Source organism: Lutra lutra, chromosome 6 (genome assembly GCF_902655055.1).
Source record: "Lutra lutra chromosome 6, mLutLut1.2, whole genome shotgun sequence".
Classification (NCBI taxonomy): domain Eukaryota; kingdom Metazoa; phylum Chordata; class Mammalia; order Carnivora; family Mustelidae; genus Lutra; species Lutra lutra.
Genome location: NC_062283.1, coordinates 31,762,509 through 31,776,819, shown reverse-complemented (window position 1 = coordinate 31,776,819; position 14,311 = coordinate 31,762,509). Strand labels below are relative to the sequence as shown.

The 14,311-nt window shown below is 42.1% G+C and overlaps 1 pseudogene; it reads left to right on the top strand.

Annotated features, from left to right (window-relative positions):
- The first annotated feature begins 688 nt into the window (after nucleotides 1-688).
- On the top strand, nucleotides 689-13,452 carry LOC125103157 (DLA class II histocompatibility antigen, DR-1 beta chain-like; annotated as a pseudogene).
- The last annotated feature ends 859 nt before the right edge of the window (nucleotides 13,453-14,311 follow it).

Sequence of the window (14,311 nt, the reverse complement as noted above, 5' to 3'; positions counted from 1 at the left end):
TTAGGTCCCAAATCCAGAAAACCTTTTCATTCAGGTTAAGGTAATTAACTTCTAAATTTAATAAAATTTAAATTCCAATTCCCTTTACTTTATCAAAGGCATCTCTAGTTATAAGACTATGCAGACTATCTTCTCCAATCAACAGCTGTATTTCTAGCCTATCATCAGTTACCAGGAGATGCTGCTGCCTGAGCTGTCCATAGAATGACAGCATTGTTCAGTATTAAAATAGCTGTAAGATCACAGAGCCTTCATTTCAGTGGTGAGAGGTAAAGGAATTCCTTCAAATCTACAACAACAAGTTGTGATGTAATAAGGACCAGATTAATTTATAATCATCTTCTCTCCACTCCCTCAGCTCCTAAACATGCTCAGACATACATTTGTCCCAAAAGTCTCAGAGATGTGTGCACCTCATGCCCAATATGGAGCTGCCTCACAATACGGGTGTTATAAAATGTTTCACAAACAACTAGATCAAACCTTTAAAGTACTCAACTTAAAACAGTTCAAATGTAGGCAATCTGTTACGAAAGAGGATCTTCATACTGAATCTCTGATCGACAACTAATGATGCTGTTCATATCTGGTGCTGATTGGTTCTCGACTTGTAGATCATCCAATCCAAGAACACAGACATGAGTTCTTTGGTTAGTATTATTTGGGATGTGCATGGAGGATGGTGCTAGTTGGTCCTCATTGATTTAGATTTGCCTACCTCCACGAACCCTGTCCTCTGTATTTTCCAGCATGGCATGTCTGTGGTTCCCTAGAGGCTTCTGGATGGCGGCTCTGACAGTGATACTGATGATGCTGAGCCCTCCCATGGCTTGGGCCAGGGACACCCCATGTAAGTGCACACCTTGGGTGGTGAGCTATTATGGGATGAGGGAAGGAAGGGAGTTAATTCTGTCACTGTGTTCAGATTGTATCCCTTAGAAAGTTGTAAAATTTCCTTCAGTGTCCACTGATCTTTATCATTTGGCTTTTCATTTCTTTTCTCAACAAAAGGAACTTCTCTGCCTTTTCTTTCTACAAGAGAGGATAAGGAATCTACATATATATCCATCATTCAGTTTCAACTCTTCTCCAATGAAACATCTCCAGGCTTACATCCCATTTCCTCGAGGTCTGTGGGAATAATGATTTCAATATAATTTTTTGTTGAGTTGTTTTCTTTATTATGTTGAGTTATACCTGGTAAAGGGGAAATCTCTGGGGTATGGAAAGGACTTAGAAAGGTCTCTTCTAGAAGAACCTGTGTGATATCCTCAACAGGATCTGTGACACTGGTGTCTCTCCCTGAGAAGTGAGGATGTATCAAGAGGTCTCCTTCATTATTTCCTTTCCTTCCTCCTGAACTCCAATGTTTATAAAACCTATATTCCTATTTTGTAGGTTTTCTGACAGAAGTTAGCGTTTGTTTTCTATTTCTCCCATAGAAAGCAACCTGGAGCTGAAGCAGAGGCCCTTATTACTTGAAATGATGCTGTAGATAAGGAGCATTATGGGGAGTTCTTTGATACCTTAAAGAAATTAAGACATCTTCTGAAAACCTCACAGGGTGTAGTGTTTATTATGAATTTATTTTGAACCTTTCTGTACTATTGGTTTCTCCCACATGTCTCCTTTTTCTGACCCACAGAAGGTTTTTACATAGTATAAGTTTTATGAAATTCTGGTCTTACAAATTTCTGGTCAAAAATATTCAAATATCAAGAATTTCATATGTTTCAAACTAAACGCACTGAGCAGGGTACAGAGTGTGTGAAGGTTGTTTACATCCATCTTATCGGGCTAAATGTCTAAAGAACTCATTGGCTTCCTTGGGTCTTGGCCCTCAAATCATGGACTAATTCATCGTGGCCTCTGTTTTCCTCAGTTAGCTAGTTTAGGGAAGGCTAATTAGCCCTCTTCTTTTCCTTCTATGTCATCACCATTACAGAGAATCACCAATGTTTGCATAAAACTTTAGCACTATAATAGATCCATTAGATGAATTGAAACTTAATGACATTTTCCTTCATAAAATCATCTTTCCCTTACCTGTGAATATTTCTTCCAACAAAAAAAGAGGAAATTTGTCTGAATTTCTCAGAGGATGCAGAAGGGATTTAATGTGTTATCAGAGTAAAAGAGTGTTGGAGCTTGAGCCCCTTCTTGCTTTCCAGGATATCTACAATGATCCAAGTCCCAGAACGCTGGGTTTATTCATTTAAACTATAAATACTTTTCTTAGCAACTATTGTTATTTCTGGGTTTTGTTTGAGGATCAGAGAATACTGTTTGGATAAGATAGAAAGGTCCTACGGCTAGAATCAAAAGATAAGAAATACTAAGTGTTGGCAAGGATGTAGAAAAAAAAGAAGCCCAATGCCTGTTGGTGGGAAAGCAAACTGGTGTAGCAACTATGGAAAACTGTATGGAACTTCATCAAAAAATTAACTATAGAGTCACATAAGATCCAGTAATCCCACTGCTGGGTATTTACCCAAAGTAAATGAAACAACACTAATTAAAAAGATACATGCACCCTCATATATATTGCAGCATTTGTGTACAGTGCAAACCTAGTGTTCATCAATAGATGAATGGATAAAGAAGATGTGGTATATATATACAATAGAGTATTCCTCAGCTATAAAAATGAGATCTTGCCACTTGCAAGAACATGGATGGACCTAGAGGGTATAATGCTGAGTGAAGTAAGTCAGACACCGAAAGACAAATACCAAAAGATTTCACCAAATGTGAAGTTAAGAAACAAAACAAATCAACAACAAAAAAAGAGATGAACAAAAAGTCAGACTTTTAAAATACGGAGAACAAGCTGGTGGTTGCCAGAGTAGAGAGAGTGGGGGATGGGTAAGCGGATGAAAGTGGTTGAAGAGCACACTTACTGTGATGAGCTTGAGCATGTACAGGATGGTGGAGCCATTATGCTGTACAACAGAAACTAATATAACACTATATGTTAATTATACTTCAATGAAAAAATGTCCATGACTATCAAAGTCATTAAAAACTTACCTAACAACAGTGTAGAAAGCCCAATAAACATTTAACAAAGAAATTTCAGAGAGCAGTAAGTGCGGTATAAACACAACAGTGCAGAGTATTGTGACAGAGATTTGGATTCACCTGACCTCAGTTCCAGTGGCTGGGGAGCTGTCCCTGAGAGAATGACATTTAGCTGGGACGTGAGTGATGAGAAGAAATGGGCCATGTGTAGGATATGAGGGACAGGTGTTCTGAGGAGAAAAAACAAGATAAAGACCCAAGTGTGGGAATTTGTTTGCTGAGTTGAAGGGACAGAAGGAAGACTGGAGTGGCTGGAGTGTGGGGAGTAAGCTGAGGAGTGCTCTCTGGGTTGCCACTACCATGTTTCTATCACTAGGGGATGCCCACCATGACCTCACTGTCGATGCTTTTTTTAAAAAATATTATTTAGATTTTTATCTGATTAACTTTAGCTTATATTGAAGTTTGATATGATTTTCTTTTACTAATGACATACTAGTTTTCAAAATCTTTATCTGCTAGTTCATGCATGTCGCATCCGGCACGACAAATCGACCAGGAACGTGAGGGTAAGAGGATGCTGAAAAGAAATTAAGAGACAAAGAGATGGGGGCAGGAGGAGCACCAAGGAGGATGTCCAATAGTGCCAATTTTATTCAAGGCAGCAAGGCATTATATAGCTAACAGAAACAATCATAAGAAAGTATCTATTTTTAGCTGATTACTAAAGAGTTTGCAAAATGCACAGAAAATCCTTCAAGCTTTCCCATTATCTGTTTCCCAAGCACCAATAGCAGACCCTCTAGCGCCAGATGTACTGACTTCAAGGCTACTCAAGACATAGTTTATGTAAGCACAGCACAGTCTCACAGTGGTGTAGTCTATAGCCCGTGCAAGGACAGCAAGGACAAGCCAAGAATTTCTGACCCCGACCAAATCGTTTCTATCTGACTAGCAAATGTGTGGGAAGTCACGTAGGCGAGCACACAAGACATAGCACAGACCCTTTCTCAGTGCTACTCAACTTTATCGACCTAAGCCTTTTGATCGGCTATTCAGCCTTTAAAGGAGGCACAAGTCAGGGCCTGGTTTGGTTCTCGTCTCAAGACTTACCGTGGCCTCCCACACATGCAAACATGAACACAGCCCAAAGTCTGTGCCAAACACTTGTTAAAGTTGTTTTATTAATTTTTAGCTTCATAACAGGCACTAGTAACTGATTCTTTCAGAAAGCTGTGGATTTGTAGGCTTCTCTCAGTAAACTGTAACAAGAATGGAATTTAATAACTATACCTGCTCTTGATGAGACAAAAATTCTTCGGTCATAAGATTTCAACACAGACGTCACACTGTGGGAAATTCAAAGCAAAAAGCTTTAGTTTTTACAAGAAGCTCAGAGGAGCATCATGTGGAACAATTACCCAGGGACAGTGACACTACAGGCTTCTCACAGTCCAGCTTGGCTGTCAGGAACATGTCACTGATCCAAAGTGGTGATTGAGTCAGTTGGGAAATATATATCTGGTTCTGCATATTTTTTTTGTTTGAGAAATAATGCACAGGGAAAGTCATTACATCTTTCAGACATCCTGGATTTTAGTCTTTCCAGTCACCGTTCACTTTGTTTTGGGTGAGCCTGAAGCCTTAGCACAGCCAAGAACAGTCATTTTTCGGTTAGAATTCTTAGGCCCTCTTATTAGGCACTATGAATGTTTTTTAGGAATCTGGTGCCAGTACTGAGCTATTTTCCAGCAAAATTCATTTCCTCAGGAAAAGTTTTTTTTTTTTTATCAGATATGATATTGGCAAATTTTTCAATGCAATACTCAGCTTTCTCATAAACAACAGAAGCTTTTTCATCACATATATTTCAGGTAGTCTAACAGTGGTCTTACCCAGGGACATTTTTACCAGCACCCCGTACCCCTGGTGTATAGAGCAATGTCTGGAGCCATCTTCTGGTTTTTTGAAACTGGGGTTTCCTCTGACATCTAGTGGGTAGAGGCTAGTGATGCTGATAGACATCTTAAAATGCACAGAACAGCCTTCCCGCAACAATTATCTTGTCCAAAATGTCTACAGCTGTGGTTATCAATTATATTGTTTTCTCTTCCCCATTTCTCATTTTGGGTTTTGAGTCTTCTGTCTTTTGTTTTTGTTTTTGTTTTTTTCTTAGTTAATGTACTTAAAGAATTGTCAATTTCGGTTGTTTATTTATTGATTGAAAACTGGGTCATTACTTTCAATGTTATGTGATTGTGTCTTCTGGTCTTTATTTTACTTCTGATTTTTCTTGTTATTTCCTTACTCTACTGAATTTCCCCCAAGTTTCTTTTTCTAGTTCCCTCAGGTGTCATGTGTTTGTTTGAACTTTTTTTCCTTTTTCTTTTTATTTCCCTTGACACTGGCTGAAAGAGAACTTTTTATCGCTTTTATGTACAGAAAATTCAATAGTGCACACTTAGGCCAGTTTGGTGGTCAGTTCTTTAGGCTTTGCCTTTTCCAACTTGGCAATGCGAACCATGGACTTTAGACCCAGGACATTGTCTCAGAGACAGTGGATCTCACCACATCTGTCATTGTGATTTCTCTTGATTGCCTCCAACGGTTTAAGAAGAGCTCATTTGTCTTCTGAATTAACTTGTATGAAGGCGACTATGGTGCAGATCTTCCCGTGGACCAGACACCCAAGCCTGGCCTTCCCCTTGATTATGTGGGGGAATCCCCATGTTAGGATACAGGGTAGGCAGGAAGACATCTAGCTCAATGGGATCCACATCACATGAAATCACTACCAGCTGAGCCTTCTTGTTTTCCACCAAGGTGGTGACAGGATGAACCTAGCTCAAAGGACAGCTGGCCTCTTAGGGGGACATCCCTTTACTAGCAGCTTTCGTCTCAGCCGAGCCAACAATCTCTCCTTCTCTTGCTTTGCCTCTGGTCTGAACCTGTGGGCCAGCTTAAGCCATTGAGTAGCTGTGTGGCTGTCAAACGCTTAGGGACTGGCTAATCGTGAGAGGTACTTCTAGACGTTTATATAGAATAACCGTTTGCTGCTGCAGCAGGAGTTGCGGGGGCATTTGACAACGTGGGTGAGGTCCCTTTTGGGCTGGATATCCTTCCTGTCCATTGCCAAAATTCTTGGGTCTTTTCTCAGACAAAGGAGTGACCACCTTCTTGGCTTCCTGCTTCTTTACCAGAGTCCAGAGCCATCCCTCAGCCTCCTTTCCTTTCAGCATCTTGGTGGAGAGAGCTCAGCTTTTTCTCTTAATACAAGAGTTTACAGCGTACATTTCACTTGTGTTTTCTTTTTCTTTTGTTTTGAGACATATTTGATTTGCCATTTGATTTCCTATTTGGCTTTTTGCTTGTACAGTAGTGTGTTGTTTAATATTTACATATAAATATTGAACATTTCCATTGTAGATTTTCCAGCTTTGTTTTACCTTTGATTTTTAGTTTTTGTACCATTGTAGTTGGAAAATATATGGGGTATCATTTCACACAAATGAACAGAACCCCAAAATGTTAACAGTGCTGAGGTTGAAAATACTGATTTATACTGTGTTGCTTCTCAAAACTGTAGACTCACACTCCATACACACACTCACCTTCCAATTCAGGTCTTTGTGGTTTATTTTAGTTTGTTTAAATAAGGAAATAATAAACTATAATGTTGTATACCTTCACCAATTTCTTATAGAGCCCATTGAATCGATGCAAGCCAAGATCTTTATTTTTACTTTTTGCCTTATACAATGTTTTTCAATATTCCGTGATTTCTGGACAATCACCATCTCCGTTAACTTTCAACAACTTGCCTTTAGAAGGCATAAATTGTGACTGCCACAAGTATTTTTCAGTAAAATATATCTAAACGTTGTAGTAATTCTACATTCTATTATATTGATAATGTCAAATGCTCCCGTTTTGTGTGTGTGTGTGTGTGTGTGTGTGTGTCTCCCTTTTAAACACAGAGGTATTTTTCTCCTATTTTTAAATTTTTCATGTTAATCAGACTTGAATAAAAAATGTTTCTTGGGGCGCCTGGGTGGCTCAGTGGGTTAAAGCCTCTGCCTTTGTCTCAGGTCATGATCCCAGAGTCCTGGGATCGAGCCCCACATTGGGATCTCTGCTCAGCCAGGAAACTGCTTCCCCCTCTCTCTCTGCCTGCCTCTCTGCCTACTTGTGATTTCTATCAAATAAATAAATAAAATCTTAAGAAAAAATTTTTTTCTTAGTTCGATTAAACGTGAAACAGGAATATCAATATACATACATCTATGCATATATGTGTGTATGTATATGCATATATTTGCATACATATATGATGATGTGTGTATGTTTACATATATTGAAACTTTAGGAGCACATGTGGCCGATTGACAAATTAGAGCTCTGATGTGTTTGACCCTTTACCTCATCAGATTAGATTTGCCAAATGGGTTCTGCATCAAAATTTTAATGCAATCTGGTTTTCTGAGACGTCTGAATTTGGAAATGTAGGTAAAGATGGAGAAACTGTATTACAACCATGGTTTTAATCTCCTTAAAATTCCTCACTCATATGCCCTTGAATTCAGTATACAAGTCAAATACTACCTTTCCATATAGGTTTTTAGTTTCCACTGCATGTGATGTCTCTAAAGGTCCTTCTTCCTCTCACTCTCTGCTTCAGTGAACTGTTTTCTCTGTTTTTTTTTTAAGGAAGTTTCTCAATTTTTTCAAGCTTTTGCACAGTTACATGACCTTGACTTGAAATGTGCCTCCTTTCCCCCAAGCGCGCGCGCGCGCGCACACACACACACACACACACACACTCTCGCGCGCTCTCTCTCTCTTTCAGCTCACATCTACTTAATCTTTCATGTCACGTCTGGAATGTCACCCTTGAGACCACCTCTCTGGCACTCCAAGGTAACTGAGATCATCCACTTATTCTCGGCTCTAGAACTGCACACTTCTGAGACGTTTCTCACCCCGTACAAAGTCTGTCCTGGTTGGGTTTTGTGCGTCAGTTTCCCTGCATTTTCAGCTCAGGGAGTGGAGGGGACCCGTCTGTTTCCTTTCCTGGATTCACCGGGGCCGCAGGGGCCTGAGTCAGCTCTGCCCAAACCGAGCGTTCAGGGGGCGGGGAAGCAGGTGGGACGTGTTTAAGGCGGGGGAAAGGGCTGTGGGAGGAAAGGAGGGAGGCCGGTGTCTGTCAGCGGCAGGCGTCCAGGAGGAGGCGGTGAGGGGCAAATGCCGGCGCTGCTCAGGCTGGGGGGTCCGCCGCCGAGCCCGGGACCCAGTGGCCGCCTCTCCCGCCGCCCACAGAGAGAAGACGGGCGGTGTGTGCTGGTGGTTGGGGGGCGCCGGGGGAGCCAGCGAGGGGCGCCGCCGTCAGTATCTTCCAGAAGCCCGCGGGTGACCGGATCGTCTCTGTCCCCACAGCACATTTCCTGTTCCAGGTTAAGGGCGAGTGCTACTTCACCAACGGGACGGAGCGGGTGCGGTACCTGGCCAAAGCAGTCTATAACCGGGAGGAGTATGCGCGCTACCACAGCGACTTGGGGAAGTACCTGGCGGTGACCGAGCTGGGGCGGCCGGACGCTGAGTACTGGAACGGCCAGAAGGACCACCTGGAGCAGAGAAAGGCCGAAATAGACACGTTCTGCAGACACAACTACGGGGTGGGTGAGAGCTTCACGGTGCAGCGCCGAGGTGAGCTTGGCAGGGGAGGAGATTGGGGGAAGTAGTGTGTGTGTGTGGGTGTGTGTGTGTGTGTGAGAGAGAGAGAGAGAGACAGACAGACAGACAGACACAGTGAGACAGACTAGTCTGGGATGAGTGCACAGGGTCTTGAGCAAGTACAGGTTAGAAGGATCCCTGTGACAGTGCCCTGTCAGGGACAGTGTGGTCTTTGTGTCACTGTGCAGAGTGTGTGGTTGTGATTGTATGGTTGTGTCCCCGTGTGGTTGTGGGGACAGTGTGTGAGGGGTGTGCTCTGAAGTGAGAGGGGCCGAGAATGAGTGTGAGCTGGGCTTTGGGCCTGGACATGGGGGATAGGCTGGGAGAGTGGGTGTGGGGGGAGGACACAGGAGGGGACATCTGACATCCTTGGTAACCCCTGAGGGAGAGGTGAGGGGAGCTCGGGAGCTGCAGTGGAGGGAACACTAGGCAGGTGGTTGGAGACCTGGGGATGGAAGTGGAGGGTGTCCTGGTTGGGGTGAAGGTTTAGGGGAAGGGAGGGGAGGATTAAAAGATTAGGGAGAATGTGAGGAGGCCAGTCACCCTCTGTTCTTGGCACTCACCCTTCTTAATCCTGAACCCCTGAAGGAAGTGTGCCTGTCTGTGTGTGGGACCAATTTCATGAAAAAAAGTGTCAGACTAATTTTTAATGGGTTCAGGGGACCTCTGAGACCCTTCTGATCGGAAGCTACTTTTAGGCCTCAACTTCTTGGTGTTTTTTTTTTTTTAATTTTAAGATTTATTTATTTGCTTTAGAGAGAGACAGACCATAGGCAGGGGGAAGGACAGAGGGAGAGGGAGAAAGAGCATCTGAAGGGGACTCCCTGCTGAGCTGGAGCCTGAAGAAGGGGTGGGGAGAAGGGGTGAGCTCCATCTCAGGACCCTAAGATCATGACCTAAACCAAGACCAAAAAGTCTAATGTGCCACCCAAAAGCTCCTTGCTTTGTTTCTTAGCATATGTATTCTTATATACTTGAAATGATTTTGCAACTGCATTTTTAATTACATTTTTGTTACAAAACATATTGATACTGCTGTTTTTATAATGATGAAAGTATTTAAGGAGTTGCATATGATTTTTTATATAGTTGTAACAATTTACCTCACAGTCCCCTTTGCTAGACCTTTTTTTTTTCAATACTGCCACATGCTCAGTTGAGAATTTATCTTGTTAATTTTTAGTCTCTATTCCTTTGATTTCTAAGATTATTGAACATTTTTTCATATATTATTTGGCTAATCATTGTTAGCGTTTAAAAAATTATCTACCGTCTATTATCTCTGGGCTTTTGGTGTTTTTCTCAGTGATTTTATGCATGCTCTATAAATAAGATTATTAATGCTTTGCTGACATTTGATCTAGCATTTTCCCTAGTTTGTGGTTTGTATTTTGGTTCTGTTTATTACTTCTTCTGTTAGGGATGTAAACATTTTTATTTAAGGAAATATACTGCAAAATTGTTAGCAGTTGTTTCTCATCAATCTTAACTCTACAATTTTATGGTGTTAAAAAAAAGCTTTTCTCATATTTCTTCTTTTACAAAAACAGAAATTGTATTTATTCAGGCTGTAGTGTCAAGGATGGTCCCTGGTACTAAGGATACTTATTAGTCTCAGACCCTGCCCTGAACTCAAATGTTAGTTGTAAAAGGGAAAAAATTATAAAATGATAACAATTCTAATAATAGATGTTTTTATCCTGCAAAAAAGAAGGACTGATCAGCTGGTGGAATTATGAGAACTTTTTTAAATAAATGAGTTTTCTTGCTGTTCTTGGACTCAGCTCCCAGAGCTAGAGAACCAGCTCTGTCTTTCCTGCTTCCCAGGGTAGAACCATGTCTAGGTTGTTCTAAGGTGTGAGTGTAGCATTCCCAGGATTTCATGCTCTCTTTCCTTATCTATCTCAAGCTGTTCCCCAATTTATCCACCCTGCTTTGAGTAACAGAACAAAGATAATAAGTAGTTAACACATACTGAAGGCTAAATTCCAGTTACCGTTTTACATACTTTGGTGCATTAATCTTCACATAACTCTAACAGCTAAGTTAATATTACTATTCCCTGATACCTTAGAAAGATGGGGCACAGAGGAATGCAAATATTCTCCCAGGATGAAACAGTAAACTAGCAGAGTCTGGTCATCTTGCTCAAGAAATCGTGCTTTTAAGACACTTTATGCCTTATAAAATTTGTAAACACTTCTACAAGGAATAACTGCTTCACACTATGAAAAATAAACTCCAGAAATTTCTCCAACATCTCTCAAGACTAATGACCCATGCTGTCAGTATTAAATTCAAGACTCATGATACTGATACTCATTGGGCCACATGGCCAGCTTTGGGAGCACCTGCTTGAGACTCAGCCCAAGACCAGAAACGAGAGGCAGCCAGGCAGCCAACCTGGGAGACTGAGTCTGTCTTCCTCACTGAGTCCCTCTACCTCTTCTCTTCTAGTGGAGCCTACAGTGACTATGTATCCTGCAAAGAACCAGCCCCTGCAGCACCACAACCTCCTGGTCTGCTCTGTGAATGGTTTCTATCCAGGCCACATTGATGTCAGGTGGTTCCGGAATGGCCAGGAAGAGGAGTCTGGGGTCATGTCCACAGGCCTGATCCGTAATGGAGACTGGACCTTCCAGACCCTGGTGATGCTGGAGATAGTTCCTTAGAGTGCAGAGGTCTACACCTGCCAAGTGGAGCACCCCAGTTTGACGAGCCCTGTCACCGTGGAATGGAGTGAGAAGCTTTCTGACCTCCTAAGTTCCTCACGCACTAAGGAGGGGACTTTGCTTTTCCTGAGTGTCAGGGTTCTCTCTCCTTACACCATGTTTTCATTTGCTCCAAGATCTCTTCTCTTCAGCACAGATCACTGGGGGTTGCTGAGTAATAGCCTGTGGTAGAAATCCTCTGATAGTTTCTAGATATCCTGTGATCATTTCTACAGTTCCTGCATTCCTTGGGGAGGCAGTTATGCCTGGCAGACAGAAAGAGGTTGTCCATGTTTTGAGACTTTCCATGATTTACAGGTCGTGGTTCCCTCTTCACATTGGACATCTGTCCCCTGCCTTAGGCTGGGCTTGTGCTTCAGGCACTGTTGCTCTGAGTTGTTGATTGTGGTCTCAGAAGAGGCACATCCTCCATAATGTAGGGACCTTCCTGACTTGAGGGGAATCCAATCTTGACTCTTCCTTTAATTAGCTGTGTTGCCCTGCACAATCTGTTGAACTTCATCGAGTCCCAGGCTCCTCATCCATTGAGGCTGAAGTGGATTTGTCAGAGCTGTGATATTTAAAAAGTTCAGTGACTAAACATTGCATCTCTACAATGTGATTTTTAAATTTCTTTTCCAGAAATTGAAAATTATTCGATATCTTCAAGGCAACCTGCCTTCCTCATTCTCAGAGTTCTCAATCCCAGAGTGTCCATTGAAATTGAATTTATTGTAAAAATCACTAAAACTGTTTTTTCTCTCGGGGCACAGTCTGGGTCTGCACAGAGCAAGATTCTGAGTGGAACTGGAGGCTTTGTTCTGGGTCTGCTCTTCCTCGTGGTGGGGCTGTTCATCTACTTCAGGAATCAGAAGGGTAAGACACCTGTTGGTGAGCCTCCCCAAAGAGCCTGTGGGGGAGCTTTGATCAAATCAGGTCTCTGTGTACCAGTGGCCCTGTATGAAGCCTTTCTTTCCCAATTGGACCTCAGATTTCTTAGAAATCTAGAAAGCAACAGCCCCATTGTTACTAGGTTGCTGCATAAGAGGTTATGGCCTGTAGAGGTAAGAGAGAGGTTGACAAGCATGGGGATCTTGGTTTGGGATCCTGGGCCAAATGCAGGAAAAGCCACTAAGCTAGTGAAATCACACTGAATTTGTGTGATGGAAGCTTCATGGGTCACATCTTTCACTTTTTTCTCCACTCTGGCATCATGTCATGTAGGTTGTGTTGTTAGAGAAATCTAAGGAGCGGGTCTGGGGCTGGGACCTTATGAGTGGGGACAGATTTACCTCCTTATCTGTTAAGTATATGTCTTCCCTTCTCTTTCCCAGGACACTCTGGACTTCAGCCAACAGGTAATGCTCTGTCATCCTCTTTAGTGATAGATTTGGTTGTTCTGGAACTGGTGGTAAAGGTGAAAGACAGAAAAAATGGGAAAGATTTTGAATCTGACTTCTGATCAGGCAGTTTACACTGAAGCTTCCTCTCTCCTTTTAGTAAAAGTTCTGTGTTATAGTATAGCTTTGTCTCAGGGAGACCTAAGAATATGTTCTTCTTGCTCCAGGGCTTTAACTCAAGGCCCTGGGAGAGGGGAGAAGAAGCTGCTTGGAGAAGTGGGTTTGGACAAAACACTCTACTCTGTCTCTGCAGGTCTCCTGAGCTGACATGGAGATGGTGACAGTCCAGGAAGAACCTTCCTTCCCAGCTTCTTTGCAGAGTGAAAGGCTTCCAGCTCTCATTCCTTTACAAATACAGTGCTTTCTCAGATCTGGTTGGCCCCACTTTAGTGACCTTGAAGCACCTGTCCTCCCTGTGGCTCTGTCTGTCCCGTCTTTGACCTGGAAACTCCAGTGTGACTGCAGGACCTCATCTGTTTCCTCTCCTGGTACCGTTCTGTGTGGCCCTTCCTGCCTCCCTTGCATGGGAACTCACCTTCTGCTCATGTGTCTTCATAAGCTTTTCTTAAATAAAAATGGAGTGAAAATCATCTGCTTCATATAGTTTGAAGGAAAAGAAGCATTAAAAAAAGACAAAGGGAGGACTCCCTTAAAGAAAATAATAGTTTTTCATTTATGTTCTAGAATTTTGCTCAGGATATGGATCATGGAAGTCATCTTTGTTTCATTCCCCATTTATTTTTGGACTTTATGCATTCTGTAATTAAACATGTTTTTGGATGTAGGAGGAAGCCCTTAATGATCGATATGATGTCCTACATGTCTGTGTTCTCAAACACAAACACACAAGTCCCTTTGCACCATGGGATAAGGAAAGGGAACAAAAAATATGAGAAATGCAAGTTAGTTTTTTTAAAAGATGTTTTTTATCTTTTTATTTGTTAGAGAGAGAGAGAAGGCACTCGCAGGGGGAGTGGCAGGCAGAGGGGAAGCAGGCTCCCTGCTGAGTAGGGAGCCTGATGTAGGACTCAGTCCCACGACCCTGGGATCATGACCTGAGCCAAAGGCAGATGACTCAGTTAAATGCTTGAGCCACCCAGCTGTCCCAGAAATGCAAGTAAGTTTTAAGGATATGATGCCCTCAGAATTTTTGTAATCACATTCTTTTGTCTCTTTATCTTTGATTTTTTAATTTCATTTTTAATATTTGAATTCCATTTTATTTTTTAAGTATACTCCATGCCCAATGTGGGGTATAAAGTCATAACCTAGAGATCAGGAGTTTTATATCCCATTGACCACGCCAGCCAGGTGCTCCTTTCCCAGATTTCTTATAGGAAAGTAAAACTTTCATTATATATAAACCCCTTTCATTATACTGATGGTAAGCTCTAGCTATACTTCCATCTTTTTCTGTCCCTCAGATAAACTCGGTGGTATGTTGACACT